This window comes from Peromyscus maniculatus, chromosome 21, assembly GCF_049852395.1.
Source record: "Peromyscus maniculatus bairdii isolate BWxNUB_F1_BW_parent chromosome 21, HU_Pman_BW_mat_3.1, whole genome shotgun sequence".
Lineage (NCBI taxonomy): Eukaryota > Metazoa > Chordata > Mammalia > Rodentia > Cricetidae > Peromyscus > Peromyscus maniculatus.
In genome coordinates, this window is record NC_134872.1 from 55,001,331 (window position 1) to 55,018,092 (window position 16,762).

Below are 16,762 nucleotides of genomic sequence, written 5' to 3' on the forward strand. Positions count from 1 at the left end.
CTTGTGGCTCAACAGTAAGTAGTCATTGTTCAGAACTCTATTAAATTCTAAACTCTCATAGAACAGGAAAGCAATCTGAAACTTTTTTTTATCTTAAATCATTTTTTGAGATCTTTAAAGCTTTGAAGCTTTTTTATCTTTAGACCATTCTTAGATGGATATCTGAACCTTTATTACTTATTTAAACTTTTATATCTTAGAACATTTTTTAAAAGTGAGCTAACAAGCTGGCTATAACCTTGCAGAAGGATCTGGTTGTCTGATGCTGCCAAGCTGACAAAGTTATAGTTAACCTAGATGTCAGTACTATCAGAGATCTGAGAAGGATAAATTATATTTGAGTGCAGACCAAGAAGCTTCCAACCCTGTAAGTGCCAGGGACCAGTCCATACACAGGTCTCCATAGCATTGGAGGCACCAGTCAGAATAACATCAGTCTTCTTCCACCATCAGGCCCATAATGCAGAGTATTTTTCCTGTGGAATAGGGACACAGAAGACTCATCTTGATTTGTCCAGGCAAAAGGGTGCAATCAATTCCAGTGTCCTGCTACTTGTCCACAGTCTGGGCTGGGTCCTGGTGGCACGCCTTGCATTGGGGCATCTTGCCCTGTGATCAGTGTCGCCATAATCCAGGCAGAGATGTTATGGTATGTATGTAATCTTCTTTGGAGACCTTGAGTCATTGCTAGGATCTGGAAGTCTGGATGATACAATAAGCTTTTAGAGCAACATTTAAATGCCATGGTCTGCAGATCACTAAAGTATGAGGGCTGTCCAGGTATATCTGAGTAGACAAACTTTGTTTCTAGTTACTTATTTCAAGCTCAACCCTGAAAACATATGCAAGGGACTGAGTAAACTTATCCATATAATATTACAGCAGTTCTTACTTAACCTGACTATAATAAGCCTGAATGTACCTTGGGAAAGGAAAAACATTCTCTAAGTTACTGGTTCTCAATTTTTTCAACATTATTTTATAACTGCAGTTTTGCCATTGTTGAATCTCAATGCAAACATCCGACATAGAGGTAGTCCTAGGCCACCCTTGTAAAACAATTTTTTAACTCCCAAAGGGTGAAAGATTCATGGAGTCAGAAGCTATTTTAAGCCCATTGTCAGACTCCTTAGGTCATTGTCTTGCTGCATCACAAGAAATGAACATTTCAGTATCTGGTTAGCATTTGGAGCTTATGGCTCTGACCCAATCCTTGGCAGCATATCCATAGCCTGTCTGCTTTGTTTCTTTATGACTGGTGCTTCCAATGATCATCATTTGGCACTGACATTTTCAAAACTGCTAAGGTCCACCATTGTAACTAGACTCTTTTTGAGACTCTAGTTCTGCCACACATTTGCAAACCTCAGCTGTTTCCTATGATCTTTTTATGTCTTTAAAAACTTATCATTTTATTACATGGGTAAATCTTAGATTATAAAGTTTAGCTGCCAGAGCAAGGTATATTCCTATGTATAAATTCATTTAAGTGCAGTTTTAATATTTATTAAATATCTTATGTATTAAACATATGCTGCCATCTATTTAAATTCTCTACAAGCTTGTTGCTAAACACTTGGTAAAGACATAAGTACTTAGGTGTTAACCTGAGTAGATCTTTATAACCTTAGTAAAAGATAGCTGCCATTCACATGGCTGCCCATGAGGTCACCACGTGGTTGCTGTTTAAAGCATGTTTTTAAACAATAATTACTTGAATACATACATACAGTTGGATCCAAGTTACATACACATAAATACCGTTAAAGCTAGCTTACATTTACAAATACAGTTAAATCGAGTCACATACCTGTCCGCATACATGCATACATAAGCATTTTGCAGAATCATTAGCCATTTTTAAAATGAAACCCAACCAGAATTAACTTTTAAATTCAGTATTTGCAGATATAAGAAACCATAACAAACATAGTTTATATCGCAGCCTCTCTGACTTTTTATAATCTTTTATGTACCCTAAGTCCTTTTCTTTGATCCCTCAGACATTTATTCCAGATAAATTCACTTTTTTTAAACATAGAAACTCTTACCAAAGTCTTTCTTGTGATTTCCCTCAGTAGTTCAGAATATATTGTAAAATTATATTTTAGACGAGAACAGAATTACATGCATATATCATAACAAGAATAACTCTTTTTTTTTTGTTTGTTTGTTTTGTTTTTTCGAGACAGGGTTTCTCTGTGTAGCTTTGCACCTTTCCTGGAACTCACTTGGTAGCCCAGGCTGGCCTCGAACTCACAGAGATCTGCCTGTCTCTGTCTCCTGAGTGCTGGGATTAAAGGCGTACGCCACCACCGCCCAGCTAGAATAACTCTTAAATTTGCGTCAGTACTGTACCACAGACAAGAAACTCTTGGTTAGCCTTATAACATAGTCGTGGTAACTTAGCAACCATAGGCAGTGACATTTTATTCTTGGAGCCAGACCTTGATAAGGTTTTAGCCCCAGGGCAGATCTTGGGAGCCACACCCAATAGCATGGGAGAGGAAGAGGATGGGGAAGTGCACACCATGAGGACAAAAGATTGTTGTTAACCTCAGATTTTCAAGTGCAGACTGGAAGGGACTTCCAGAGAGTGGCAGACTGGAAGGGACTCCCTGTCCCTGGCTGGGCCCACAGACTTGTACGCCACTCTCAGCTGTGACTCTGGATGGGCAGTTAGTTCTCCACCAGCCCCTGGTCATTCTTGGGTTCCTCGTGGCTTTACCCAGCAGGTCCAAATAGAGGATGATCAGGACCACGGGCCTGAGTGCAGGTGTCTGAGATGGTCTGCACTGGGCTGTGCTGGGGGAGGAGGTCTTTTGCTCCACCCCTTGGTGTCTCTATAAAAACCCTGGGCCAGAGACAGTCGGGGCCCGTTGGATAGGTTCTAGGCCCTCTCGAGGCTATCCTTTATTTTCTATCTGTTTATCTCCGAGATATTCTCTGCAATAAATCCTTCTATCTAATATTTCCTGCTGATTGCACTCAAGAAAACTCTGGGGAACTATGGGGGTGGTGGGTCAATGCCCCACAGAATGTCGCCAGAACAGGGACTAAAGAAAAAAGAAAAAAAAAAGGGACTAAAGAAAAAAAGGGGGAACAAAAAAAGGGGGGATGGACTAAAGACAAATGAACAGGGACTAAAGACAAAGTAATAGGGACTAATATAAAGGAAAATAATAGTTTTATTACAGAGTTTTTGGTGAAAGTGCTGTCAGCTCTGCCAGTGGAAAGGCATGCAGGTGTTATAGAAAAAGTATATTTTATATATATTTTTTGGGAGGCAGGGGTTTTATCCTCGAGAGAAAAGGAAAGTGGGCTGGAAGGATGTCCGATGCTACAGCGAAATTCTCTTCTGTCAAAATTTTCTATCTTCTGTTCTTTTCTCAATTTCTATCTGTGAAAAATAAGTAAGGTATAGGGTAGTAATATAGTGTAGGAAAAACTTAGTAGTGTAAGATTGTGTAGGAATAAGTAAGGCAACTAGACAGAAAAACTCTTCAATTTTCTAACTTTGGGGATTATGAAACCAAAATGGGGGAAAAAAAAAATCTATCTTTGGGCTTTTCGGGTAGTAAAAAAGCTCTTCTTTGAGCTTATGGGGAAGAAAAAGTTTCCTATGGAAGCTTTTGACCTGGGGACAGCTGAAATGCTAAGTCCAAGTGGCAGGAGAAAGTGATTTCTCCCTGAGGCAAAAATGGGGGTGTAAGAAGTCAAAGTTTAAAGTTGAAGTTTTGGGAAAAGTTGGTCTTTCTCCTGGGGGCGGGGAATCTTTCTCTTAAACTAAAAGCTTTTCTTGGAAAATTGGGGGGGGGGAATCTCTCTAAAAAGCCTTAATCTTTCTCTCCTAAGAAACTTAAAAACTAAAGCCTTTAACTCTCTTTCTTAGAAGGACTAAAATTAGAATCACCTGAAGATATTAGTATGGGGACCACCTGTGATTAGCTCTAAGGGAAAACAACAAACCTAAGACAGCAAAACCTCTAAGTTCTCTTTCAAGCTTTAAAAATCCTCCCTGCAATGCAGGAGGCAGGGACAAGTTTCTAAAAACCTCTTCTAAGCTCTGTCTCTTCAAGCTAGTAAAAGACAGTGGGTCAGAGTACCCTGAGGGAAATGCTTGGGAGAGTGGGGTAAAGAGCTACAGAGAGCCCCAAAGGGCTGGAAACTTTACCTGAGAAAAGCAAAAAGCCAAGCTTTTCAGTTACAGCCAAGCTGAGGCATCAAGGGTTTTGTTTCTGAGTGAGCATTTCAGAATGAAAAGGTGCTCCTAATCGTCCTAATGCAAAGATCCCCTGAAGCAATGCAAACTGTTAGCACTGTATCTTCGCTTCTGACCAAAAACCCAGGGGTGACTGGCCAGTGTCTCTGAGTTGGAGTGCATTTAGGGGATACTAGGGTTCCTGCAGTTGCAAATTTCCTGGAGCACAGAGCTGAGGCAGGAAGGTGCAGGACCCAGGGGAAAACTGCTAATAAACAAAGCTAAAGCCGGTGGGAACAGCACAGTTGTCTGCTTTCCTACAAGTCCCGGGTTTATAGGTCCACAGCTGCAAAAAGAAATCTGAGAAAAAGCTTTCCTATCAGAGAAAGGACCTTTCTGGGAAAACAGTAAAGCTGAACTGTGTCTGAAGCAGTCATACTGCTGAGTCAGAACGCTGTCTGGGGAAAGATCCCAGCCAGGGCAGAACAGAACTATCCAGGAGTAAAGCTTTCTTTTCTGTCAGAGAAAGCATCTCTTTGATAAAGCTTTGTTTCAGTGAGATGAGGGAGTGTAGCCCTGAGGGCTGATTGCCTCTGGCATAAGGTCTGTCCTTGAGCACCCAGACAAGCAAATGCAACCCACTGGGGGACTGGGCCAGGTGAAGGCCTGATGAGGCAAAACACCTGTCCTAATGGGAGTTTAGAAATGGCAAAAACCTCCCTTGTTTTCAGTCTGGACACAAACCACACAGACCCCAAAAACAGAAAAGGACAAAAAGCCCCTACCTTCAGTAGCAGGGAAAGCCGCCACTGTAGTGTCGGAAACTGTTTCTGGGGTAGAGGGCATAAACTGAGACCAAACTGGGAACTGTCTGGGAGAAAGACTCGGAAGAAACAGACGGGACAGATTCCTCCCCAGAAAATGCATGACATGACAAAGCTGCTAGAATTTGAGGTAGATTCGGGGGAGAAAAAAAAAGACCCTTCCTCCAAAGGCAGCTAGCAGAGGTACAGAGCCACAGACAGATAGCTGAAGCTCTGCATCTGGGGGAGAAGGAACAAGCAAAATGAGAATAAGATCAGTGGGAGAAAATCTCTCTGAAGGAGCTATGGAAAAGCTCTGTTGCAAATGATCTTGTTTTTCACTGACTGGCTAAGGCAAACACAAGCCCTGAGGAAAGTTGCTATCAGGAATGCCAGCCTCAATGCTGGCTAACGAGGCAGGGGCAGTTCTGATCTGGGGCCAGTGTCAAATGAAGGAGAGACACCTGTTAAAGCCAGCTGAGGAGAGACCAGAACTTCCCAATGTGCCATAGCTGAAAATGTAAAATGCTTGTTCAAATCTCCCGTTGCAAAGGCAAGAGACTTTGTTCAAACCTCCCGGGCAAGAATTTGTAAGCAAGTCTGGTAAAAAAGAACTTAGAGGTTGACTCTCAGACCCCAAAAGAACTATGAGAAATGAAGTCCAAAAGGTAGCTTGCAATAAGGGAATGATATAAGGGACTGATATTATTATGAACTGATATAAGGGAAATGCATTATGGGAAAGGTAGTTTTTCCACTAAAGATGGCGACATTGCCCTGAAACACTTTTGTCAGCTCTAAAATTAAAATACAGCTTTTAAAAATAAGGAGGAAAATCATCTAAGGGTTTAAGTGTCAGTTCCAATGAAAAATTGAAAGGATAGGGAACTAGGTGCTTCACAGTTTGGGGCTCCGTTGGTAAAATGCCTTATTTACCTTAATAGCTGTGCAAAGTTTTTACAGTAGTTAGGTGACAAAAAGCTACCTTTAAGAGCAAACAAGCCACTTTAAAATCCTTAAAACAAAGGAAAGCAGTTTATACACTGAACGTTGTCTTAGATATGAAGAAACTTATGTTGAAATTAAAGTTCTTTGCCTTTTGAACAAACTGCCTGCAATGAGTAATTCCTTTGCAAATCTAATAAGGAGACAAGGAAACAGGCATTCAAAAAAGAAATGACTGCTTTCTAGATGGGAAACAAACTTCAGAAAATCTAGCTGTCTTACAAAAGAGTTGCTTTACCTGAAAGTTCCCTATAAGAAATCAATGCTAAATATCACCACTGCTAATAACATCAGCAGTTAAAGCTAATGAAGTGAAAATACTAAATCCTGAAACTCAAGTGAAATGGAAAGATCCCTACTCGGGATTATGGGAGGGTCCCGATCCTGTATTAATATGGGGTCGAGGACATGTTTGTGTTTTTTCACAAGAGGAGAATGAAGCTCGGTGGTTACCAGAGCATCTGGTAAGGAGCGTGGAACTAAGAAAAGTCAGCTCCAATGACGTTCCTATAAAGAAAGCAGAATGAGAGTGGCTCGATTAGTGTTTCTGAAGTTTTGTCACTGGTTAATGCAAACAGTGAGGAAACAGAGTTCAGAGCTGTGCCACTTTTGGCTTTACTCCTCCTTTAGAAAAATACTTTATATCACCTAGTAGCTGTGCAGTATGTGGCGACAAGCTTTACAGCAGCTAAATAAGGTAATTTCACCCTCAGCGTGAAGTGAAGTTTTTCAGTAGAACAAACCAAAAACACTGCTGTAATAGAAACGTTTGTCTGAGTTGAAGCACTTAGGGGACTATTATGAATTTGGGTGAAGGAACAGCCTCTAGTTAAAAACCGTCTACTGTTGACAGTGCATCTCTGCCGGTCCGGAACGGCTGAGAGAACTGGCAACTTTGGAGTGTGGCGTCGTCCCGAGAATATTACAATCCTCTAGCAACAACTATCACAATTCTATAACAACAACACTCACTAAATCCCAGTGCTTTATAACAAAGCTGACTATAAACTCTAAACTTTAGAAATGATGTACGTACTTCCTGTCTAGTTAAGAGAATCTTTCTAATAGAGATGGTGATAATAATTAAGAGTAAGAAGTAGAAAGACGAAAATAAGATATGTGAGTTTGTAAAAATTCTGTCTTGTTAGATCTGTGTTAAGAAATCTTTAGGTGTTTGCTAAGTTAGATATATGCTAATGGTAGCCTATATTAGTTTGTAAAATAGATCTATAGAGTTCCTTTAAGAATATAAGCTTGTAAGAAGTATCTAAGGTAGTCTTAAGACATGCAGTAATAAGCTTATAAGATGCTAGTTGTAAATGTAAGTTTAAATAAGAAATAAGATGGAATGAATATAAGTATATAAGAATTAATAAGAAATATATTTGCTAAAGTAGTTCTATAGTTTCCTTAAAGTATAAATAAGTAGATGTTAATACATTATATGTGTTTGTAAAAATGTGTAAATGTTGAGTGAGTTTATGCTTAAGCACATGTAATGTGAGTTTGTAAAAAAGTATAAATGTTAAGTGTGAATCTATTCTTAATGTATATGGTGAAAGAACCCGAGACATAGAAGGTTAGTGTCCCAGTAGACTGCAAAGTAGGCAGTCTGAATGGTTTCAAAAGCTCCAGAAGCCACTAAGAAGCTAAGAATGGTGGACGCCAGAACCAGCATAACAAGGCATTCACAGCTGAGATCCGTGGAAAATCGACGCAACACAGAAAAACCTGAGCTAACATCAAAAACAGTGCGGTTTAGAATACTACTGTACCTAAAAAGGTCTCTGGCTTGAGAACAAAAGTTCAGAGACGCTTTTTTAAACAAAAATTATTAACTGCAAAAAGTTTTGGTTGAAAAATGTCTCTTCATATTTGGAAGTGAAACCCTGATACCAGAATTTTTTTTGTTTGAACTTTTTGAACTTAAAATGAGATAAAATTACAAAACGGTTTTGGTTATGGATTTCTCATATTTGGGAGGCTAGTGCCAGAATTTATCATTTGAATTTTAAGACTTAAGAAATAAACAATAGAGATTTCATTGCAATGGGACAGTCTTGAGTAATGACCTAGGAACGGTTTTCTGGAATTGGGTCAAAAATGGAACTGTTTAAATGAAGAAATGTATTTCTACTTAGAATCAAGATGCAATTTTGTGTATGCATATATGCTTTATTAACTGGTGATTTATGAATTATTTTGTGGAAATGTTTATGTAAAAATGGAATTACTTATGGAACTGGTTTTGTGTTACAAATGGAACTGTTTAAACAGAAAAGTTTGGTTTTTCTAACTAGGCTTGAGATTTTGCTTAAAATTATAAAGAAAAGGGAGAGTTAATATTCCTTAGTCTATTTAATTTAAATTGTTGTTTGAGTGGATTAATGTCATGTTTTGTTAGTAAGAAATGCAAATGGGGTATAAGAGATTACTTTTAAAGTGTGTGAAGAGTTTTATTAAGAAACTGCTTTTGGATGTTTTGCTAAAAGTTTTCAAAGCGTTAATGGTTAGGTTGAGAATAATGCATTTCAATATGGGTTGATAGGAACTGTAAGTTTGGGTTCCTCTAAATAGGTTTGAGTTTTTGTTTAAAAATTATAAAGAAAAGGAGGAGCTATGAGATTGAATTATGTTCGCAGAAACCTATTGATATTAATGCACCCTGGTTTTGTGGAGTTGAGGAAATGTTTAAGTTTGATGTGAATACATCAAAGTTTTTCCTATGTTCTGTTAACAAGAAAATTCAAATGACTGAGTTAAAGTTGTAAGACGGAGAAAATTGTTAACTATATATAACACCATATATGCTAATTCAAATGGTTCTGTTAAGAGTTTGCTTTGAGTTGTAAGACTGAGAGAATTGTGACTATGTATAGCAATATTTATGTTAACCTGTTAATGGTAATGATGAAGCTAAGGGATTCTTTAAGTTTGTAGTCGCCGAGTTTTTGGTTTAGAAAGGGCTTGAGGCAGCTAAGACTGCTGTGGTCACCTTGGACCTAATTCAAAAGAGAAATGCCATCTATATCATCCTCTACTCCCATACTGGGAGGTGTAACAGCTATGGAGATTGCTGTAAGTCATTAATAGTTATTTTTTTTATATATTAAGAAGGGGGGAACTGTGGGAGCCCGTTCTTGGGTTCCTCGTGGCTTTACCCAGCAGGTCCAAATAGAGGATGATCAGGACCTCGGGCCTGAGTGCAGGTGTCTGAGATGGTCTGCACTTGGCTGTGCTGGGGGAGGAGGTCTTTTGCTCCACCCCTTGGTGTCTCTATAAAAACCCTGGGCCAGAGACAGTCGGGGCCCGTTGGAATAGATTCCAGGCCCTCTCGAGGCTATCCTTTATTTTCTATCTGTTTATCTCCGAGATATTCTCTGCAATAAATCCTTCTATCTAATATTTCCTGCTGATTGCACTCAAGAAAACTCTGGGGAACTGTGGGGGTGGTGGGTAAACGCCCCAAACAACATACACACAAGCTCAGGCATAAAACACACATACTTGTGGCCACATTTTTTACATACTTATGCATTCATATAGGTAGGACATTCCAACAGAAATGCAAACAAAATTTTTACAACATAAGACAAGACAACAAAACAGCTCTCCTGGTGCCTGCAGACAAAACCCCTGTGTCACGGTCTGCAGTGTCTTAGCAAATGAATTATGAGAAGAAATATAACAAATTATATTGACGGACAAGACAGTCAGACCAAAAGGAAGAACAAGGGCCCTTTACAGAATTCAGTGGACAGATGGTCCAGGCAGGTGGGTGTCCAGAGAGGGAGCCCAGGTTATGCGAAAGACCTACAGATGGGATGGGGACAAGTCTACAGAGTCTCCCAATCCCCAGATACAGACGGGACCCTTGTGGGTTCCTGGCAAAGTGGCCTCATACTGGAGACCTTTGCCCAGACAAGGAGAGGGGAAGTCTCCCAACTCCTCCAGGTTCACTTTTATGGTGCAGAACCTCTCAGATACAGATAGCTGCTGGCAGCAATCAAAAAGGAGAAACAGAAAACAGAAACAACAAACAAGCAAGACAGACAGACAGACTCACCTGATCAGCTAGTATAATTATTTGAGGTTCGGGGTCTCTAGGTGGTCTCTGAGGTCCACCAAAATCCCAGGCAGGTCCCCAAATGTTGTGCCACTGGCGAGAGACCACCAAAGAGACCACCAAAGAGACCACCAGAGACTCAAACTCACTGAAATGCAAAAGCAAGGTTTATTTCAATTCAAACCACAGCAGGGAGCTTGGTCCACCACCCAGACACTGTGGAGGCTAGAGGAGGTGCCTGCCTCTCTGCAAGCTCAGTTTTTAAAGTCAAAAACTACAAGGTTACATCATTTGGGGTGCTAGTAAGGGTATAATTCTGATTGGCTCAAGTTTTAGGCGCTTTTCAGAATTTCTGAGTTATCTAAGTTTGTAGTTTTAACCCGTTGTTTGTCAAACTTTATAGATTACCACTGGTATTGGGGCATTCTGTGGATAATCAATTGTTACGGGATAGTCCTTGAAACATCTTGACTTTGTCCTTGGACCTATGTCAGCAGTTCTGAGAATATTGAAACTCAGGCCTGTATCAAGCTGGGGTGGGGGGCTTGCTTGAACTGGGGGTGCTTTGGTTCTTCAGTGATTTTTAAGTTTGCTTTTTTTTTTTCCAATTTGGCAGGGCAGAGTATCAGCTACTAAGCCTTATTACACAGAAGAAGACAGCAAAATCTGCTTTTAATTTTGTAATTTAAACTGTAGTTTCAAACACATTTTAAAATTCTAAACGTAGACATTCACATATTGTTTTATGACAGGAAAGAAGGGAAAATAATGTCAAGGAGTATAAATCTGCTAATGCTGGCTTTTCTGTGAATAAACATGAAGCAAAACAAGTTTGGTCAGTAGGATTAGGTTATACCAGATACTTCTCATTCTATAGCGTAACTCACACTCTCTAGACTATACAAATCCTTCATCTTTTGTCTAAATGCAACTCAGCCTCACCACCTTCCACTTCAATAACAGCAGGATAGTCTGAGTAACTCTTTTTGACAAAATTCTTTGTGTTCCTGTATTCCTTGAGCACATGAGCTACATTAATTCTCTCCTCTGGAAATATTTTGTTACCTGTTCCTGTGTCTGTTCTTTGTTGCTTAAAACCAAACTCTACTATTTAGTATAATTCTGAACCACTGGGTTTTGTTTTAGCACTGAAATGTTTTCTGCTTTTATCTTTAATCCTTTTTGAGTTGGTAATCAAGGAGCACCAGTTAGACTTTTTTCTCCAGGACAAATAACCAACAACATTTTAGAAGCTATCAATTAATCTTTATTTGTGCTTATGGTTTCAGGAGCTTCAGTCCTGTTCTCTTACAATGGCAGGGTGAACTGCATCCCTCTATTGAAGGGAAGAAGCAGAAGGCAAAATTTGCAATTCTTCCCCCACTTTTTCTCTATTTGTCCCTCACACTGCCACTGTTGCCATGGACTAGGCCCTACTGGAAGACACTCCCCATTGTAAAAATGTGTTTTTCCACAAGGTAATTCCCCTGAGGGCCTCTGCTTTGCAAGTAGTAATTCTCTTCATTTACAAATTAATACATAGGCCAAGTAACTCTCTACCTTCCTGTGAACATTAAAACCATTTTCACCCAGACTACCCATGTGGAAGAGATTGACAAATAACATATTCTCCAATAAAATGATACCTAGTTATAAACTTATTAAAATAGACTGGAACAGTCCACACACAAGGGAGTATTCAAAACATGTCAAGAAAACAAAGGCAACGACTTTAAGATCTGCAAGATCAGAGCAACCTTACCTGGTTGACATGAAGAGGAGACAACATTGAGATGTAGGTGGTCCCAGCCAATTTGTATTTCAAGGGACAGAAATGCAGAGAATTCCAGATTCTCCTAGGGACTCTAGCTCACCTTATTTCCACTGCTAGCATGTCCTATTACACATGTCGAATCATCCACTCACCCATTGGTCTTTCCAGATCTGACCTTCTATCTCACCTCTGGAGCTGAACTGATCTGGGGTCAGATCAACTCTTTAGCACTTGTCTAGGCAACATTAAGACCTACAAAAATCTAGTCATTTTTACAGAACTAAAGTTAGAGCAAGAAACATCCATATAAACAGATTTTGTTATTTTGACATTCATGTAATGGAATGCAGCCTGTGATCATTTTAACTTAGTAGAATTTTACCAGGGAACCCAACCCATAGCACAAAAAGCCTATGTTAACTTTGACCGTTCTGTCTAGTCATTTGTTCTTCTGGGTGGTTACTGCTTCTTACTTCTATGGCTCCAAGTTCCTGTATCTCACTTTGTCTCAGCTCTGATGCCTGGTTCAGTGCACTGACTTTGTGATTGATGCTGGAGTGGAATACTTCTCCATCTGGAATAATTAATATCTCATCTAAATATGGCAGTGGATCTCTTTTAGTGACACTATTAGCCATAAGAATCAAGAGTATCAGACTCTTTGAACCCCTTTAACTGCTGGAGCTTCCTTTGCTCTGTTTTGACCATGAGGTGGTTTTTTTTTTTTTTTTTGTGTGTGTGTGTGTGTGATAGAATATACATAAAAAGATAGAAAAGTAATCTATGGTATCTAATATCTGATATAAAAATTATGTTAGTTATTGCTTTGGAAATATTTTTTCTTAATTTTTTTGTTTTCTATTCTCCTGACTAAAATTTCCACTTTTTCCTCTCCTCGCAGTCCCTCCCACCTCCTCTCTCTCCCAGAACTACTCCTACTCTGTTTACTTTCAGAGAACAGCAGGCCTCCTAGGCATATACTCTCCCTCTTCCATGGGGTCCCCCTATCCAAGGGGAGGGATACAATTTGCGCTCTCACTCTCTGCCTCACATTTGAATGTGAGTCTCTGTACCAGCTTCCCTTTCCTGTCAGAGGAAACCTCTTTGATGACCCCTGGGATAGACAACAATCTATCAGTATATAAAGATAACATTAAGTATCATTTTACTGATTTTTTTCTGTCATAGGTCTCTGGGCTATCCAGCCTATAGTTCCTGGTGTTCCAGTCAGTGTCAAGTATGGGATTCTTCTCATAGACTGGAACTCAAATTAAACCAGTCATTGTTTTGCCATCCCACAAGTTCTGTTCCTCTATTGCCACACTATGTCTTGCAGGATGGACAGATTAGAGGCAATATGTTTTGTGTCTTGGTTGGAGTTGAAGTCCCATCTCTGAAAGTCTTGCCTTTTTGAACTGAATGGCTGGTTCAGGCTCTGAATCCTCCATTATCAGGAGTCCTCACTTGGGTCACCCTCCTAAAAACCTGAGACTTTCTACTGGACTTGATTTCCACATTGCACCCCAAATGCCCCCAAATTGCCACTCTTCATATTCTCTCTTTCTATCCCCCGCCCAACCTGATCACTCTTGTTCCTGTTCCCACCCACACCCATTCTACTCATAGAATTCCCGTTTCCAAGGAGATCCATGCATCCCCCTTAGAACCCTTCTTGTTACTTATCTGAGCAAGCTAGCCACATCTTACTTCTAGGAAATCCTCAGCCAAAGAGAGAGCTACTTCCTCTATATTCATGCCTGCATATCCTTCTGTGCCCTGCCATGTTACTTTCTTTCTCTGCCCAGCTTCATCACTTCTTCTTTTTGCCCAGCTCTATCACTTCCTGTCTGCCTGTCCAGACCTCCAGACCTCTATGGTTAACTAGTACTGGGATTAAAGGCATGTGACACCACACTTGGCTATATTCCCAGTGTGGCCTTGAAATCACAGAGATCCACATGGATCTCTGCCTCCCAAATGCTAGAATTAAAGGTTTGTGCTACCATTGCCTAACCTCTATGTTCAAGATACTGGTTGGCTTTTCCTCTGATCCCCTGATAAGCTTTATTGGAGTGCACAAATAAAATATCACCACACATAGACTCTCAGGGTCTGTGAATTGTAGCATGATTATCATTGACCTAACAGCTAATATTCACTTATAAGTGCATATAATCTGTGTTTGATTTTCAGGTCTGGGTTACCTCACTCAGGATGATTCTTTTCATTTCTATTCATTTGATACCAAATTTCACGATGTCATTTTTTTTTAAAGAGTGAATAATCCTTTGTGTAAATGTAATATTTATCCATTCTTCAGTTGAGGGTCATTAGGTTGTTTCTAATTTCTGGATATTCTGAATAAAGCTACTATGAACATGGTTGACTAAATGTCTCTGTGGAGGGATAGAGCCTCCTTTTGGGCATCTGACTGGGAATGGTACAGCTGGGTCTTGAGGTAGATTGAGCCCCATTTTTCCAAGGAAACACCATATTCATTTTCATATTGATGGTATCACTTTACACTCCTTGCAGAAATGAAGGAGGACTCTCCTTATTCCATATCTTCACCAGCATGTATTTCACGTTAACCATATAACATGTATAAGATGGAATCTCAAAGTAGTTTTGACTTGCATTTCTCTGATTACTTAAGCTATTGAACCTTTCTTTAAGTATTTCTCAGCCATTTTGTTTTATTCTATTGAGAATTTTCTGTTTAGATCTGTACCCCATTTTTGAATTGGGTTATTTGGCTTTTTGAAAGCAAGTTTCTGTAGTTGTTTATATATTTTGGATGTATTTCCTCTCTCAGACATGGAGTTGGAGAAAATATTTTTTCCATTCTGTAGGCTATTTTTTCCAAATGATGGTGTCCTTAACAGAAATCTTTCAGTTTTGTGAAGTACCATCTATTAATTATTGATCTTAATGCCTGTACTATGGTTGTTCTGTTCAGGAAGTCTTCTCCTGTGTTTCTCCTATGAGTTCAAGGGTATTCCCTACTTTCTCTTCTATCAGGTTCAGTGTATCTGATTTTGTGTTGAGGTCTTTGATCCTTTGGGTGTTGAGTTTTCTGCAAGTTGATGGACATGGATCTATTCGCTTTTTTCAGCTTGCAGCCATAAAGTTCATTGAAATTTATTGAAATTGCTGATTTTTTTTACTTTGTATTTCTGGTTTCTTTATCAAAACTCAGGTGTCCATAGGTATGTGGATTTATGTCTGTGTCTTCAATGAAATTCAATTTATCAGAATGTGAGGACTTCTTCCTTTCCAATTTGTATCCCCTTGATATCCCTCACTTGCCATAATCCTCCAGCTAAGACTTCAAGTAGTACATTGAATAGGCATGGCGAGGGTGTACAAACTTTTCTTGTTCCTGTGTTTAGCTGAATTATTTTGATTTCTCTCCATTTAAGCAGATGTTGGCTTTGAGCTTGCTGAAAACTACGTTTATTATATTGAGATGTGTCCCTTGTATCCCTAATCTCTCCAGGACTTTTATCATAAACAGGCTTTGGATTTTGTCAGAGTCCTTTTCTGCATCTCATGAGATGATCATTTATTCTTTCTCTTTCAGTTTGTTTACATAGTGGGTTGCATTTCTGGTTTTTGTATATTGAACCATCCCTGCATCTCTGGGATTAAATCTATTTGAGCATGGTTCAAGTGCCCCATTGTAGTGGGTAGCCATTCCAGCTTTGATCTGGAAGTTCCAACCCCCATTGAGACTTTGGCAACTGTCACGCCTAAAAGGTGGGGCCAAGGGAGGCTCCCAGAGACCCGAGATCTGGATGGGCTAGCACTCTTTCTGTTCCGGGACCCTGGACGGTGGAGGTGGATCATGCAGAGCTCCAGAGAACACCGCTGGACTGGGATATAACTTCCTCAGACCCCACGACCTACCTATCCCTTAATTTGTAAGTTACGCCATTAAATAAATATCCTTTTAACTACATGGAGTGGCCTTAATAATTTCACCAATACCCCATATTTAGTAACTGGCCAAAGTTATGAGATGTGGTTCATCAAGAAATTAGAATAGGCTTGGCATGGAGGTGCTACAGCAAAAATGAGACTGTGACAATTTTATGGGGTGAAATCAGACTTTTTATACATTTCTCAGAAATAGATATAGTAGAAATTGCTAGGATTAATACAGCTGTAGTTGCCAGGATACAGTGATGTTTCCATGCTATGCATGGTACAAAGGTTAATGTCTAGGAAAAAATGTTGTCAATCTTTCATGCTTCTTTTACTTCTATGAGATACACAGAAAAACACAGAGTGGCCTGAATGCTTCACTGCTTGAGGAAGTACCCTGGTTTCTCAGGAACTTAAAAACTCAAAATGCCCTTAGGAGTTCCTGCCAATAACCTGGAAATACCTGGAAGGCAACTAGAACTATGCCAGGCCAACTCCATTGTTCCTGGATCATGGTGAGTGATCTTTTTGATGTGTTCTTGGAACTGGTTTGCAGAATTTTAGAGCATTTTGCATCTATGTTTATAAAGGAAATTGTTTTGCAATTTTCTTTCATTGTTGATTCTTTGTGTGGTTTTTTGTCAGGGTCACTGTCAATTTTCTTTTTATAAATGTATTTAAAAGGTTTACTTTCATTTTACATAGCAACCACAGTTCCCCCTCCTTCTCCCACTGTCCTCCACCACCCCCATCCACTCCTCATAGGGGGTAGGGTAAGGCTTCCTTTGGTGAGTCAACACAGGCTGGCATACCAAGTTGGAGGAGGACCAAGTCACTCCCTGTTGCATGAAGGCTGAGGAAGGTATCCTACCCAAGGAAATGGGCTCTAAAAAGCCACTTCATGTTCCCGGGATAAGACCTGATCCCACTGACAGGGGCCCCAACATCATATCAAGCCACACAACTGTCACTCACATTCAGAGGGC